Genomic DNA, 7,007 nt, shown 5'->3' on the forward strand with positions numbered 1-7,007 from the left:
TGCCTTTAGACCACGGGGCCAACCATCACTCCTGTAGCAGAAGTAGACATGATAGTAGCAGAGCACAGCAGCTGTAGCAGCCTGGTACGTCCATGCTAGACCACAGCCAAGCATCCTCCTGCATTCGCTTGGCCTGATCTTCGAGAGGATCTGAATACCACCAACCGAAGAGATCCAGGAAGAAGAGGGAGAGGATTCAGGTAATGAAATCCTAAGGGAAGTAGGTACTGTTTCATGCAAAAAATAGGTACTTAAAGATGCTTCTTGATTTTGTGAAAATGTTTGTTTTAAGATAAGGAATTCTTTCAAAAATATTTTCTGAAACTTTTTAGAATTTCATGAAGTCTGATCTAAACTGATAGAACAGTGAAGTGATCATCCTAGTCCTTACTTGATTTTAAGATAATAACCTTGTTTTTGGAACAGGCATCACTGGACTGCAGTGGAGATAGCAGTTCTGAGGTTGGAAGCGTATCTAGCACATCCTTCATATCTGCAGTTTTCATCACAAGGAACATTGCCCTAGTAGATCTCCAATGCAACTCAACAAACCAATTACTGATTTCCATTCTCATGTCTTCCTATATTAACCACATGATTTCATATAAAGGGCTAGTTATTATTGTTTTTCATATTTTCAAATTATAATAATCTTTATCTGAAATCCTGTTAATATTCTTTATCAACTAAATGTTTTAATTTCAAAAGTAGATGTTTTAAGTTTCACAGAGTTCAGATTAAGGGAATGCAGTGTGCATAGAATGATGATGATGATGATGTTGTTGTTGTTGTTGTTGTTGTTGTTGTTGTTGTGTTGTTGTGTTGTTGTTGTTGTGTTGTTGTTTTTTGTTGTTGTTGTTGTTTGTTGTTGTAAAAAAAAAAAAATCCACATAATTTGATACTCTGTGAACAAAACTTAAACTGTAAAAAAATGCATTTTTATAGAGAAAATGTTTTAAAATATACAGTAGATAATGATACTTTTAAATGTAAAAGATCTTGCAATGTGTTTATGAATTATTGGATACTGTAGATACAGTTGTTTTTCTTCCTAATGAAGTAAGTATTAGTAATAACTTATTAGCTATTGATGGTAGGGGTGATACTGTTACTGTTACTGTTTTCAATATATTGTGCTATGTTAAAATTGTTGTATAGATATTTTAGTTTACCCCAGTTGTATTTTGCATCATCACATTGCTCTTCATGTCATTTAGCTTCGATGTATGAATTGGGACACCCAATGCCAAGCTTCAAGGCCTGCAATTGTGGAGCTCCGGAGTGTCCACATTCCAGTTTTTTTAGAAAATAAGCGAAGGCTTCACAGCTATCAGGATGGTTGATAGTGGAAGATTGGCCCCCCCGAGGTCTCCTCCACCTGCATCAGGCTGCACCACCATCACACCCTTATACCTGGGATACTCCAATATTCACATGGGGCGATACACAGGATGAGATGGGTCATGAGGATTCACAGGTACTTAATTTAAGGTTACTGAAATAGAATATGATTTTTTTATTGGTCTAGTTTTAACATTTATGAAAATTAAATAAACAGACAGGCACCCTATTTGCATGAACTAGAGCTGTCTTGGGGGTTATTACCAGTTCAAGCTTGGTTTATTGTAAGATTAATTGCGACGTAGTTGGTGGGTATGCGATGCTAATACTACACGTACCACTGTGGTGGTGAAGCTGAAGAAGGATATAGACAAACACTTTCCCCAATGGCTCTAGAATCTGCCCAACTTTTCATTGAGGTAAGAAAAATTTTTACAAGCTAAGGTATTTTTTTTTGAGGTGATTAACCATCAGTGCTCCATGTCTTTCTCTTCCTATGATCAATCCATTACTTTTATATCCCTAAACATATTCTGTTCCACTGTTTTGTTATTAAATTAACAAAGATATTTGCTTATATATGAGCATATGAATGCTAACAGCATACTTTGATTTATTCTTTTTAAAGGCTCTAACACCAGTGAGAGCAGCTGCATCCCATGTCAATTATCAACCGTGCACATATGAAGTCCTTGTCTGCAGAAAGCGGGGCAGAATACCCTAAAAAAGAACGTTACATGTACTGGTCTCGGCTTAGGGATAAAAATTTAGCAGGAACACCTGAACAATCGGCAGTCCTAAGCACAACCTATCAGGAGATTTGTTTCAAGCAAATGCAGGGGCAAGTCACAGTGCAAGGGGTAAGTACAAGATGCTGTTAGCTTGAATATCATAATCAAATCTTTGATATAGAATGATCATCTTTAAATATACAAGTCTAGGACAAATTTAATAAACCTCAGGATTTTAGTATATTTTTGGCATTCAAGGAATAGTACCCTTTCATCCAAACAAATGATTTTACAGAGGACAATTTACATTTTTCTTCGTGACATCGTCATATATTAGAATTGGAAATATTGCAATAATGCACATAATTGGATACAGATTTTTTTTTTTTTTAATTCTGTAATGTTTTTTTGTGTTTGTCTATGGATTAGTGTGTAATGTGGTTAACTTACTTGGAAAATGTTGCCTCTGATGTAGAAATGTTTTGTGAAATATCTCTGCATGTAGATGGCCCTGCAAGTGCTTAGCACAAATGAGTCAATTAGTAGACCTTGTACCTCACCTGATTATACCTGTTTTTATTATAAACATTATAAGAATTATAGTGTTATTGACATTACTGAGAGCAACTAAGATACCAGAAAATAAATTTGAAATAAAGGAAAAAGGGGAAAAAGTAAAGGGAAAAAAGTAGTACTCATAATTGGATCTTTGATTACTTAGTGGGCCATCTGTGTTAAAGACAATTAACTCATCGGCACAGATGACAAGAATACATGCCATGCCACTGTGATATAAGTTTATTTATTGTATTTACACATAGATTGCTGTACAAGTACTTATTCACCAAGGAGTCAATTATTGTCCTATGCATGCCACCTGTTTACCCTTTTCCTTGTTTTTTTGGAAAGTGCCTTTTGTATTATTTCATTATCTCTAATTTTACTAAGATATTAATAACAATTGATAATCATAATATCAGAAAGAATAATAACAGTATCGATATTAATAGTATTAAAAGAAAAACACATTTTCCGCTAATTCAAGGAATGGGGAAATCGGGGACAGGTCACTAGGTCCACTCCTGGACTCCTGCTGGCTAAACCCACATGGGGAGCCATTGTATGTAACAAAATTCACAAAAAACCCTACAGGGGTATTACATAAATCCATGATGATTGGGTTAGTAAACAAATTCACAGTGGGCATGGCTGTAGATACATGCCAATCCCGGTGGCATGGGGTTAATGTGTTTAACCAGGTTTGATAAATATTTGTTCTTATTTGTTGTTGCAGGGAGTGTTTGGTTAAATTTACTGAAAAATATCAAATAATAGGGAATTTTATTGTGGGAATGATGTTTAAAAATATAAAAATAGGGAAAACATTAAGGGGAATGATGTTTGGGATAATACAAAATATAGGGAAAACATCATGGGTTTGATGTTTGGGAAATGTCATCATATAGAAAAACTTTGTGGGGAATAATGTTGGTTTAATTTTAAAACAAGAGCCATGAGGCAAGAATGTGAATGTGGAAAGGTATCAATTCATTAAGGAGACTAAAAAAACATGTGTGCAAATGCTTTCCTTGAAAATTATCATATTTTTAGATTTTTTTTTTTGTTAATTAATGTATTTTCATTTGTTGGATATATTTCTATATATTTCTTAGGAAATTAGAGTTAGAAATAGATGTAATATTCTTTTAAACAAATTCTTTTCTTAAATCAGGTGAACATTACACTACTGCAAGCGTCCGTGGTAGAGGAAGTTATATCATTCTTGCCCTTGATAACATACGGGACTTGACATGTGTGTCTTTTTTCTGTGTGTTCTAGATAATGTTAGCCTTCAGTTTTATTCTGGACACCATTTAAAAAAAGTCAGTCCATATGTACATGAGGAATCCGCATGATCCTGTTATGCAAAAGAAGGAAAAGTACAAATTCCCTTTGATTTTTTGGATGTCAATTTCATGATTATCTCTCTCTCTCTCTATTTTGTATAGAATACTTTTAACAGTTTTTATTGCTATGTTAATATAGTTTGTTCAGTCAGTGTTAAAGTATTATTTTATACCCTTTTGCATCACTGCTTTTATTGGTGTATACTTTTTTTATGCATCTTTTTCATATTGTCATATCTTGCTTCAGTCGATTAAAGCTTAGACATCCAATGGGGGGGATATTAAATAAAAACTTAAAAGTACATGTTTAGTCATGGGTTTTCAGTGTTCATGCAGATTTATCTATTTGTAACCATGATATAGTTTATTAAAATTATTTTCAGTCTTTTAAGAAATTTAAGATGTATGGTGTTGAAAGGGCAATAATGATTTTTGTTGTTTGTATATACAAGCATTTGTATAATATAAAGTTTGACCAAAGTAATCCAAACTTTTATAATAACTCAAGCTAGGCCGTGGTTCTTAATCTTTGGGAGAGATACAGAACACCAAGTTTCATTCGTTCATTAACCAAACCCTTTGTAATTGGAAAAAAAAATATTGGATAAGCTTTTTAGATCTTTATTTCTGTTTCAGGGTTTTGGATCTTGAAGTAAATGTCACTGTGTTACCTTTATCTTACTGAATTATTTAGATAAGATTAAATAACCAACAGAAAATGTTTTCCTCAATTTTTTTTTTTATTTTATAAATGAAATATTGCTCTGAAGAAGCATTTCAGCAAAAAAGCCCTAAGCATATTCACCTTTTTTTGCTCTTCCTTTCATTGCTTTATTTGTGTCTTGTTCAGTATTAATCCTTTGATGTTTTCATTATATAACTCACCTGACTTGCCACCTAGTCATGTTTTACTAGATTGCATCTTTTGGATTTGGCTGAGGAGACATACTCCATAGTACTGAAATAAGAAAAATAATTTATAGTATAGATATTATGGATTCTTTTTACATGCGTATATATCTGTTATGTAAATTTATGATGAAATTCATAAAATCAGTTATATTATATATATATATATATATATATAATATATAATTTTATATTTTTTTTTTTTTTTTTACTCTTCAAGGGAAAAGGTAAAGCAAGACATGCAAATTGATTTACTAGCAGAACCAGTTTACATGAGACTTCTGAGAAACAGCAGGGGGGAAAATATGATGTCTGTTGATGTGAACAAGATGCATGTCCAGTGAGGCGCCTCAAGAATGAAAATGTTTTTCTAAAGGATGCTAGCATAACAGCAGTACCAAACCACAGATCTAAAGTAAGTTTACAAAATAGTAAAGAAACTTACTGGTTTTGGTTTTAGAGCATATACAAAAATGGAAAAGGTATTGGCTAATAAGTTAATTTCCTGGACTGCTGTTCTAGAGCTCAGTTTAAAGAACATTAATATTTTTTTCAGGTGTTGTTTACCTTCAAGCGCTGTGCTGTGTGAACAGTGAGGATGGAGACAATGGAGGTCAGCAGGAACCCCAGTTATGGAGGATGAAAAGAATGGGTTCATTATGGTTTGAGCAGGCTTGGAGAAAGTTGCATTAAGGTATATTACCTCTGTCTTGTTTTAAATAATTATGAGTAGTTGCATTGCAAAGACAGGTAATTTTAAGATAGTAACAAAGATCTATGATATCTGATATTATTGATTTGTATATGGGCTTGAATATGATATCCTTAGGAAATAATCTTGTAGTACCTATGTCATAGAGTCTTGAATAAGTAATGAAAACTGAAATGAGTAAATTCTTTAACACCTGATACCTTCTCCAGAGCTGTAAAGAGAAAGGGCTTTGGCCAGCAGCCTGAAGGTGGGAAGCTTGATGGTACTACAGCAGGAGGAAACAATGGAGCAACCACATCAGCATTTAGTGGTGCTGGTCAGAGCTCCAGCTCTGCACCAGGGACTGCCACAAATGAGCCTACAAAGACGGGACCCGAGATCCGCAAGGACTTTTCTGAACGACTAGGATCGTCCTCTGTGTCTCAGATGTCTAACATGTCGAGCCATTCTGGAGTCCCCCATTCCAATTCATCTGCTGCAAATGAAAGTGTGAAAGATTTACCTGTAGTACAGGTAAGATTTTAAACTTTTTATTTCTTTGAAGCAAAATAGTATGATTCAGATATGTGAATGTCATTGAAAAATTATATGTAATTATATAGTTAGATGTCATTTTCCATGGTCTTGAATGTTCATGTCATTCATCAGTTAAATGTATCATTTCAGAATTATTTGAGAAAAGCTCTTAAAACATGTAGAAGACCTATATATATATATATATATATATATATATATATATATAATATATATATAAAATATATATATATATATATATATATATAGTATATATATATATATGTATTATTATATATGTATTGTATATTGTATATATATATGTATATATATATGTATACTATATATGTATTAATATATGTATTATATATTAATATATTATAATATATAATATATATATATATATATATATATTATATATTTATTATTATATAAAATATATATTTGTAGCTGGAGTTGACTAACAAGCATTTATAGGGAAAGATGCTATTTTCATTGTTGGAATGGACTCATACCCTGTCCTACTAGTATGCGCTTATTTTCAGACCAAGACAACGTGATATTACAAACTTTCATGGTGGAATTGAGGACTGTTGGTTCAATTTTGCTGCCCCCCTCACACTCCATTTACTAAGAAAATTGATTTCACAAGGAAATATTGTAAATTTTAACATATTGGGGAGGGCATTTTTCATTAGTTATATGAAATACAGTGATGTAGTTAGTGCAGTAAAGTGACAGTCAAAAATTGTCTGAGCTTAGTTTTTTTAAAAATATAAATTTTCCAACTTTACCCTTTTCCCCACTTTTTTTTCCAGAATGGGCTGGAATTTGCTTAGCACAGCATCTCCTCAATCAATGCTTGGATGAACCCAGTGACACTCACTGTTGCCG

Source organism: Penaeus monodon, chromosome 8 (assembly GCF_015228065.2).
Source record: "Penaeus monodon isolate SGIC_2016 chromosome 8, NSTDA_Pmon_1, whole genome shotgun sequence".
Classification (NCBI taxonomy): domain Eukaryota; kingdom Metazoa; phylum Arthropoda; class Malacostraca; order Decapoda; family Penaeidae; genus Penaeus; species Penaeus monodon.